Source organism: Belonocnema kinseyi, chromosome 10 (assembly GCF_010883055.1).
Source record: "Belonocnema kinseyi isolate 2016_QV_RU_SX_M_011 chromosome 10, B_treatae_v1, whole genome shotgun sequence".
Lineage (NCBI taxonomy): Eukaryota > Metazoa > Arthropoda > Insecta > Hymenoptera > Cynipidae > Belonocnema > Belonocnema kinseyi.
In genome coordinates this window covers 87,214,315-87,225,038 of record NC_046666.1, presented here as the reverse complement: position 1 = coordinate 87,225,038, position 10,724 = coordinate 87,214,315, and the positions used below count along the sequence as shown (strand labels likewise).

General features: G+C 35.4%; 1 protein-coding gene across 1 annotated transcript in view; it reads left to right on the top strand.

Annotated features, from left to right (window-relative positions):
- Window positions 1–10,724, top strand: part of LOC117182227 (calcium/calmodulin-dependent 3',5'-cyclic nucleotide phosphodiesterase 1-like) — a 1,276,250-nt gene that overhangs the window by 247,724 nt on the left and 1,017,802 nt on the right. The window lies entirely within an intron of this gene.

The following is a 10,724-nucleotide window of genomic DNA, read 5'->3' as shown; positions in this document are numbered from 1 at the left end:
AAGTGAAAATATTTAGTAAATTTTCTTGTCTGAAAAATTAAGTTTTTTTGATTTTTTACAGAAACAGTGAAAGATACAACTTTTTTGTTGAGAGAAAAAAGACGCGCCGTGAAATTTCCTATGAAGTGATATCTTAAAAAGTTGAATTTTCGAAAACTGATTTTCAAACCATCAGGGGCCAACTCGAGCGGCCTGAAGCGGCCAGGCAAATTTTATGCGTGGTTATAGAATCCGGAGTCTCAATTGATGAATGAAAAAATTGTAATTATTGAATTAGTTATTTTTTGTTTAAAAATTTAGAATTGGTGGGTCTGAGCGAGTATAACCCTTAAAAATTTTCTTTACAAAAATAGAAATTGTAACTTTCTCGCAAGATCTCCTAAGCCGTTAGAAATACGTAAAAACAAACAACGTTTTCGGTATCATCGCCAAACAAGTATAATACACATAACAATCCGTAAATAAGTTGATTTAATATTTATTGTATAAAGGTATACAAGATTGTTTAACCATTAACAAAGATTAGTTTTTATGACTGATTGGTGTACAGTGTACACCAGCGACTGCAATGATTTAATGGTTAATTCCGAGTAATTGCAATGATTTCACGGTGAATTGTGAGCGATTGCACTTATTTTTAGATAAATTATTTGAAATTTTTGGTAATTTCGAGCCCATGACAAGTAATTTCAATTTAATTAAATGCTATTTCAAATGAATATAAGTGAATTTAACATCACTGAATGCAGAAAAACGATTGAACTCTGTTTTAAAGTACTGCTAGGAGGGCCAGAATGTTAAAAAAACTCTACACTTTGAATTGGCTTCAGGCTAGATAATTCGAAATTGCTCAAATCGGGCGACAACAATTTTTCAGATCAAGTTTATAGACAGATTTAGATATAGTTCTACATCAAGAAATCAAAAATCTATTTTTTAAAAAACATTTTAATTTTCTAAAAAGAAACGTGTATGAGTATCCTTTTCCTCCTTTTTACGATTCTATACAAACTTAATAAGATATTTGTACGCTTTTTCAAAACGCCTCGATCTACCTATTTACGAACCTTTTTAGATATTTTATAATCCACCAATAAAGACTTATGAATTTTAAAAGAGTTTGTCACAGGAAAACTTTGAAAGATTTTTTAATATTTAAAAAATATAACACTATTGTGACTTAAAAGGATAATTCTTGTAACAAGACATATTTTGGTGGTTTTTCTGATTTTCTAGAAATAAGATTTTTAGCAACACAGCAATATTAACTTGGAAAGTAATAAAACTGGCAGTTTTTTAATTTTGTTGTTCAGAAACTTCCCTCTAAATTTAAACAAATTTGTTTATTCCCTCAGGAAAAAGAAACATTGTAAGTATTGGACTTAATATTTTTTCAGAAATGAGTATTGAAAATTCCTAACTTTTTCTCAGAAAAAGTACTGGATTATTTACATAACAATACTTCTCTTGCGTAAGGGATGCCTAGAAAGAAACAAAGTGTTCAAAAATTTAAAAAAATGGAAAGCTCGATTAAACACAATTTTTTAACATTTTAAGTAATTGGTAGTGTATTAAACAAATGTACTCTTATCAAATAAGTGATAGATTATTACTCTGAAATAATATACGTACTATATGGGAAGGGGTGAAATTGATAAATTAATACTTTCTTTAAGAAGTAAATGTCATAACATTTATGCGATATAGTTATTTAGCTGATGAAATTTTATATTAAAATTATTAACGTCATTATATAAAACTCGTATTTAGTCAAAGCGAATACTTCAGGATAATCTTCGATTCATTAAATTAAATTTAAATAATTAATTTAATACGATGCCTCCAAAATCGTGCGATGATGTTGTAAGTATACAATTATGAGCGGCCACGAGCGTTGGAGGTAACAGCAGTCACCTCTGAATACTCTCTTAGAGCTACCATCTGCCACTCCACGGATTTTTAGTAGCTCGCTTCTTGGTGGTCAGGAAAGTTTCTTACAATGCGACCGGTGTTTAATAAAACCACCTTCCTAGCTGCTGACAATACCATACTTGACTCCTAAATGTTCAAGATGTTCAGTGCATCTTGCATGCACATTGCCTGTAGCCGAAATCACAATGGGATGGATAGATGCATGATTCACATTTCTCCATATGGTCTTTATTTCATGCCTTCAATCGCTATACTTATGGATCTTGGTTATTATTTTATTATTGAACTTTTACTTGGGTAAAACCGGTTTTACATCATAGCGACGGACTAAGTCAAGTGACTGATGAGATTACAATGCTATAAATTAATTTAAAAAATTGAATACGATGCTTGAAACCTCCTGCGATGATGTTGTAGGTATACAATTACGAGCGGCCACAAGCGTTGGAGGTGACAACAGTCACCTCTGGATGATTTCTTAGAGCTACCATCTGCCACTCCACGGGTTTTTAGTCGCTCGCTACCTGATAGTCAAGAAAGTTTCTTACAATGGGACAGGTATTTAATAAAACCGCCTTCTGAGCTGCTGCCAATACCCTACTGACTCCTAAATGTTCAAGATGTTCAGTGTATCTTGCGTGCACATTGCCTGTAGCCTGTAGCCGAAAGACTTCCACCTTTTTTTTCTCGCATCAAGATGTCAAGTCGATTAGCCCGGATGTAATGATCCGTTTGGATAGTAACAGCCCAATATAAGACGTAATCTTCGCTTTCTCAAACGGGCATTGGGATGTATCTATAGAAGGGCGTCCATTCTTTTAAGAGACCTAGGTTTAGGGCAAGTTGTTGATGTATAATGCCCGCTACATCATTATGTCTGTGCGTATATTCTCTCTCAGCCATAACGCGACAGCCATCAATAATGTGCTCGATGGACTCGTTGGTATCTCCACATAATCGGCACCGGTCAACCACGTCTTGATGTCACACGTGTTTGCGATAATTCCTGGTGCTGACAACCTTGTCCAGTATCGCAATGACGAATCCTTCTGTCTCTGGATATAGAACACCCTTTCTTAGTTGAATATTAGATGCCTCACTGTCCACTTCATTTTGATCTAACATGCTGGGGTGCTCGCCATGGATGGCTTGCTGCCTCCATTGTATTTCTAATTCCTCCTTGGTTTCTGTCCTGATATTAAAGGTCTCATCTGAGGATAAATTTAAGGGCGGGTGGTCAAGATCCGCTTGACGGATGGTACTGTAAACCGCAACATTTCGTTTGCTGTTAAAATGGTCTCGTAACTGTGTAACTTGCGACTCATGCAGTTTTTTGATACCTACAACGCCCCTACCCCCTACATGTCGTGGTAGAACTACCATTTCAATCGCTGAGTATTATAGTTATTATATTTATTATATAATAATATTATTATTATTATATGATTACGCCATTTTCCTTGCGGGGTAGACGTGACTCACTCGTTGGTGAAGGGAGTAATGTGAGGAAGAGGTTATAGAATTTGTAGAATAATCTAGAATTCTCATGTTATTTATTTGAATGACACGTTCGTTCCACAACACTGCTCCGATCCAGGTTGCTGATCAATCTCTCTAGTAATCACGCCAATAGAAGAGCCTCACAAAATCGTCATGTGAGTTTCTTCATTTGGGTCCATTAGTATCCAAGGTATTTTGCTCTAGGCGTAATTCATATGACTGACAATCTTTTTATTAACTATTTCTCGCCATACTTTTCTATCCTGACATACTTCTCTAGCTTTCTTCACGCTCATGCTTTTTTTATGCAAGCTCTCGTGTTTCTGTGGCTTCTTATGTCTCTTCTAACTGGGGTCTCATTCACACATTTAAACCATTCATTTCGCGGTCTGCATCTGGGCACGCTCCTATCTACTTTACCTTGATACACTTGCTTAGTCAGTTTAATATAATGTTGTATATCTTTTTCTCGCTCTTTTTTTGAAATAACATAGTTTTTTTATTTACGTTAATGTTGAGGTCCACGCTCTTCATGCTTGCATTAAGTTTGCTTAACATTCTTTGAAAGGCTGATTGATTCTGCCATCACTACCTTATCATCTGCGAAAGCTAGCCCAAGTATCCTTATTGATTCAAGATCTACACCTTCTTTGTCGGAGAGCGCTATTCTTAGACACTTGTCCATGAATAATAGAAATAGCAATCAGGACATACGCAACCTTCTCTAGCACCTTACATAATATCGAAACAGTCACTCAGTTTTACATTTATCCTTACACTCGCTTTGCTACCCGTGCATATTATTTTTATAGCTTGCAGGAGCCATCTATTGGCTCCGTAATTTTTTTTCAAGTTCTTTATCGTATCCCTAACTTTAGTGACAGAAACTTTGTCAATGAAGTTTTCTAATAAATTGTGTTCTACATCCCATTTGTGGTACCCTATAGCTTCATCTCTCTGTAATTCCATCAAATAGTCTTTCAAATCTTTTATTATCTCGTCTCTATCATAAAGCATTTCACCTTTACTATTTCTCATGCAGACAATCTCTGTACTTTAACTTCCCTTCATACTTTCAAAACCAGTTCTTTGCTTCCATCAAAGTCGTTTCGTAATTTCTTCTCCTCTTCTGTTCCGATTTTGTCTTTACTTTCCTTCACTAGCCGTTTGAGTATCCTTTTTTTGTGTCTGTAATTACGATTATGTCTATTTCTCTCCTCATCGCTGAGACCAGTTATATTCAAAGTTCTCTCGCATGTTTTTACATTTTCTTTTCGGGCTGCCTGAATTTCATTATTCCGCCAGGCATCACCAGACATTCTTCCTACAACCGCAGTGTCACAAACTTCGATCGTGCATCTAACAATGATATCTCGGAACATAGCCCAAGCGCCCTCTATATCTTTGTGGCTTATAAGGGCTTTCCAAATTGTTCTATATATGTGTGCGTTTATTTTATTCTGAAAATTATTTCGCACTTTCCGTTTCTGTTAGTTCTTCATTTTGATTCGCGTTTCGTTTCGTTTTCTTGATACTCTTTCTTCTCTATCCCTGACCTAAGTTTATTTTGAAGTCGAGAAGGTGATTATCACTATTGAATTTAAAACCCCTTATGACTCTTGTATCTTTGACTAGCTCCCTTAGTCTTGCATTCGCAACAACAAAGTCAATTATTATGTGCCTATTTCCTTTAGACCAGGTGTACATGATCATCATTTTATGCCTAAACCAAGTGTTTGTAAAAAACAGGCCCTCTTCTAAGCACAGGCCAACTAGTCTGTCTTCGTTATAGTTTCTTCTTGACTCCTCGAAATTACATAGTACTCTTTCTGTATTCTGATTATGGATACCCACATATTTCAAATCCGCCTTTCAACACCCCATTTTCTATGTTTCTACTTAGGAATCGTTTTTTCTTTGTTTCAGGCATACATAAAATATCTAGCTTACTGACGTGCATTGTTTTTCGTCATTCTTTCACCTTCACATCATTTACCCCTATAGCATTCCAAACACCTAGTCGTCATTCATCGCCTGTGCATGCCTTGTGTGAATTAAAGTTCCTGTCCTTTCCGAGGCTATTTTATAATTTATATTTTTCATTGATAAAATATTACGCCCAGCTACCACCTTCAAATTATCATCTAAAAAGACATAACAAGAATCTAAAGTTAACTGATTTTCCACAGTAGGTAAAAGGCTTGGTGTAAGACGACTAACGCTCACAAGCGATTTCAGTAGACTCCCTTTAACTCGTTCGAATCTATTACGCTGAGAGAAGCAGTCCCTGTACTAAGCATCCATCAGTAAGTTGTTTTTTTTTCACAGCTACGGCTCCTCTTTTTGAATGAATCAGCTTAATGAACGGACTGTTAGACGGAAGCTTAAGAACATCTTCATCAGGAGCGCGAACACCGCTGGACACTTCATAGAGATCAACAGCAATGCCTGGATATTTACCCTTATCAAAAGTTACATTTAAATCCCTCTTGTTAGCTCTCGATTTATTTTTGTCTTATTCTTAAAAATTGCAGCACAATTAATCTTTGGAGGAACAGCCTAACAAAATTTGTCTTCGCTGTCTCGGGAAAACATGATCATTATCATTACTCAGTCGACATGCGTTTCCATTTGCCATGCAATTCTGTATTCTCGACATACATATAAAGACCTTCATAGAAAAAGTTTATAGCAGTAGAGTGCGTAGTGATAAGATATTGCGTTTTCCTGAAAAAAGCATCACAAGCTAAAAACTCGCAAAACCCATTTGTTGAGTTTCAACTCGATTCAGATAATATTGAGGATTTGAAATAAAATTTACAAAAACGTTATTTTTTCTTATGATTGATCAAAATTTTTCAGTAAGAATTTTTTCTCTCAAGCAGAAGCTTTTAAGATTTTAATATTATATAAAAATAATATAAATACATGCCAAAGTAGTTGTAAAATCTGTCGGTCTAGAAGTTGCTTGGGTCCTATTATGACGTTTTCGTCACCGTTTTCATCCATTGTCTTAATTTAACAAATTTATATAGATGTATACGTGTATTAATATATTTTTTATGTAATAAGAACTAATATAAAAAAACACTTTCAGCTATACATACGCATATGTATACTAAGGCTAATATAGTCAGCTGGAAAGATGTCTGCACGTCGAGGGCCAAGCAATAATACTAATTGCATGGGGCGATACGTTATTTTTCTAAATTCTCGCAATTCCCTGTAATAAATTCGAAAAATTCATAATATACATGTATAGTATATAAACTTGATAAACCGATTTTGCTAAGTAAAAATTGAAAACGTGAAATTCTCTTTTGTGAGAAAATGTATAAGATTGTAAAATGACTGCACTTGACGGCGGGGTTGATTCAGGTAAGTTCAGAGTGATTGCGGTTGATTAAAAGTTATTTTAAGGTGATTGCAAAAACATTATACACCGATTGATAGAGTTATTTACCCCTCCCCAGATAACAATGCGTGATGCAAGACGCAGGCAGCATGGCGTGAGACCGCGATATGTCTGCGGGATTATCGTCATAGTGCCCGCGATCAGATGTCGAAGTAACGTGCGGAATTGAAATAAAATCTTTAACTTTCATTTATGTCTTCTGTAATGATTTTGCAATAGGAAAGTAAGACTCCAACGTTATTTATCACGTTAAAATATATTATTGTACATAGAAATGAGTATGATCAATATATTTAAATTTGTTTCAAAATAAGTAAAAAACTTTTTTTAATCCATACAAGAAATACAAAAACGATGCGACTCAATTGTTGACACATCGGTCTCTAATGTTGCCCTCACGGCGTGCGGATTTATCTGCACGTCGTGCCCGTACCATGCGGGCTCCATGCGGACATTTTGCTATCTGGGTCGGGTCAAGTTCATTAACTAGCCTTCTACTGTCAATATTCATGGTTTTAGCCACGGAAAATCAGACTGAAAATTCTAATAATTCAACTTTTTCACGAAACTACGCCAGAAACGGTAAAAAGACAAGAGACCGAATAAAAATGGAAAATTCAAATTTATAGCCAAAACATGCAAAACAATGTAAAATGGACAAGAAGAAAATTTCTCGTCTTGTATAAACCAACAAAATTGCTCTTCACCATTTTTCAATAGCATCCATAGGTTGGCGGGGAAATTTGAATTGTTACATTCTGATCATTTAGATGGGATGCCTTAGATTTGTGTGATTTTGGCCTTATCTAGTTTTCGCCAATTTTTGAAGTTTTGGGGCTCTCTGAGCCAGAAAAATATTTTTACGAAATTTTCCGTCTGTCGGTCTGTCTCTCTCTTGTCTGATGGCGCGTTAACTTTTGAAGTAATTTTCCAATAAGAATTTTCTTTTGCACACTGGTTTGTGGACTAAAAATACAGTTCAAGTTCGTTAACCAACCCTTTACTGCCAATATTAAGGCGCTTCCTTAGACTTGCTTTTTAGAACATGTATTACAAATGACAAATTTTCTCCTACAATTATGACTTTTTTGATATCATATTTTTACCACATAATCTAAATGGCTGAGTACAATCCCTCAAAGAGGGGTTTTTCGAAAAGTGGTCCGCTTGTTATTTTTGTCTAATTAATTGAAAATGCGATGCATTTTATGCGCCTGAGAAGGAGCAAACCGCCACCGTGAGTGTACCCATCGTGTCGAAATATCAAAGTTGCCACGTTTTGTTAAGAATTCGTCTTTTTAGCTCAAAGATATATAACATTAAGAGTAAGACTTGTTTTTTTAGGTCTTACGGCCTTCATTAATTAAAATAATAAAACGAAATGATTGAAAAGTTCGTTTATTAAAATTTTGTCTTTCTGACGTTTCGGGTGCAACTGCGTGTCTTTTTCAAAGAAGCTAAATAAATAATATATAATTAGCTATCTTTTTTACACATAATTACACACAAATTGATTTTTTTAAGTAAAAGAAATAATAATTACCTGTGCTTTTTATATGTTAAAAACTAAGAATAGATATTAATTTTGGACTCAAACATCTTTCAATAGTTATGTCAATTTTTTCAAATAATAATGGCGTGTGACACCAAATTGAATTAAAATGTAACGAAAAACATACAATAGAAAAGCCTCATAAAAATTGTAGAAGATTTTTTAAATAAAAAACTACATCTTAATTGTACGGAAATGCTTACAATGTTTTTGGACAACGACGAACATATAGCTTAGTATACAAGAGGCACACATTAAGATGGTAAATTTATGAATACAGAATGAAGGCGTAATTTTAAAGAAACAGCGAATGAGGAAAACGCGAGAAAGTAACTGGAATTTTAACTTGGTTTTGTTTCTTTTATAATACATTGATATAATAGTTGATGCTGAACGATCTGGGCGCCCAAAAGAGGTCACTACACCAGAAAATGTCGAAGAAATCCATGATATGATGTTGAATGATCCCAAAGTGAAATGGAGAGAGGTAGCTAATGCTGTAGGCATATCATTGGAACGTGTAGGCAATATCGTGCATTCAGTTTTGGACATGAAAAAGCTCTGCGCGCGATGGGTGCCGCGTTTGCTCACAGTGGACCAAAAACGAATTCGTGTGACAACTTCCCAGCAGAATTTGGCATTATTTTCGCGTAAGCCGATCGAGGTTTTGCGCCGATTCATAACCATGGATGAAACCTGGATCCACTACTACACTGAATCCAAAAACGCAACAATGGGTCGGAAAGGTTATGGCCTCCGTATTTTGGGATGCACATGGCATAATATTCGTGGACTATCTTGAAAAAGGTAAAACCATAACCAGAGCATACTATTCATCATTATTGGACCGATTGAAAATCGAAATCGCCGAAAAACGACCGCATTTGAAGAAGAAAAAACCGCTTTATTATCACGACAATGCGCCTGTTCATTCATGCTTAGTAGCACAATCAACATTGCATGAAATCGGCTTCGAATTGGTTCCTCAGCCACCGTATTCACCAGACCTGGCCCCCAGCGACTATTACTTCTTCCCTAACCTGAAGAGATGGCTCACCGGTAAGCGTTTTTACTCAAATGAGGAGCTCATAGCTGAAACTGAGGCGTATTTTGGAGATCTTCCGATCGAGTACATTTCGGACGGTATCAAAAAGTTAGAAAATTGTTGGACTCGCTGTATCGACCTGAAAGGAGAGTAAGTTGAAAAATAAAACCGACTTTGGCCAAAAGAACGTCTCCGTGTTTCATTCTTCAGGGACTTATCAGACTGCCTAGTATTTTGTTGACATTTATGATTTCTGTCTGTAAGTTAATCGAAATATTGCGATACTTGTTTATAAAAATGGATTCTATTATGCATTTTGTATATGTATTTTTTCCCCTATCAAGAATTTTAATATTGTTAAAATCAAAACTAAAATAATGGTTTAAGTTCTAACAATGTTGTGAAAAACCTGTATTAAACTTTTCAACTATAGAATCTCTTTTATGTTACGAAACTCTAGTTTTTAATCTTCTTTTTTAATCTTTAAAGAAATGTAATATTTACTTATCAAGAATTGTAAAGGGCTTCTTGTAACCGTAACAGTATAAACTGCTCTTAGTTAGAGGGTGAAAATGTCAAAATCACTTAGCATTTCGTAAATGTCACAGTGATATTAATGTTAATTCAACGGTTATCCTTCAGTAAAATAAACATCTATTCCCTCGTATTATATACTGAACGACATGTAAAATCCACTGAACTGAGATTACAGTTGTAGTGCATCGGACATTACCGAAAGAACGGTACATGCTACCGTTCCGATCGGTTTACTTAACTCGCCCCTTAAGTCGCAACGCGACTTATCCGCGCGGAGCACCGTGTGAATTCACGGCGCAATCGACAATGAATGGATTGCATCACCTAAAAAACATTCCTTTTTGACATTTCTGTGACAGTCGTCACATTTCTGCATATTCCCACTTTGCAAGGAAGGGGTTTTATAAAAAAATATATAATTTTGGATGGCGCAACTTATTCACAGATCGTGTACACTTGAGAGTTTGATTGGAGCAAGACGTGTTTTTGTTTCGTGACTGTTTCAGCTGACATATAGATATGATGTAAATGCTAGAATTTTTGTTGTGTGCCGCGATGGCATGATTGCGTATTCAGAAGTCGTTCCCGAGGTCTCCATCCTCAGTTACAAATGCATTTCAAAATTATTTTACAGATCGCAACTCTTATACTAGTGTAGTGGTTAAGACTGTTGACTTGCGTGCTTAGGTTTATGCGTTCGAATCCCCCCCCCCCATTTCGTGCGAAATTTTAATTGTATTATA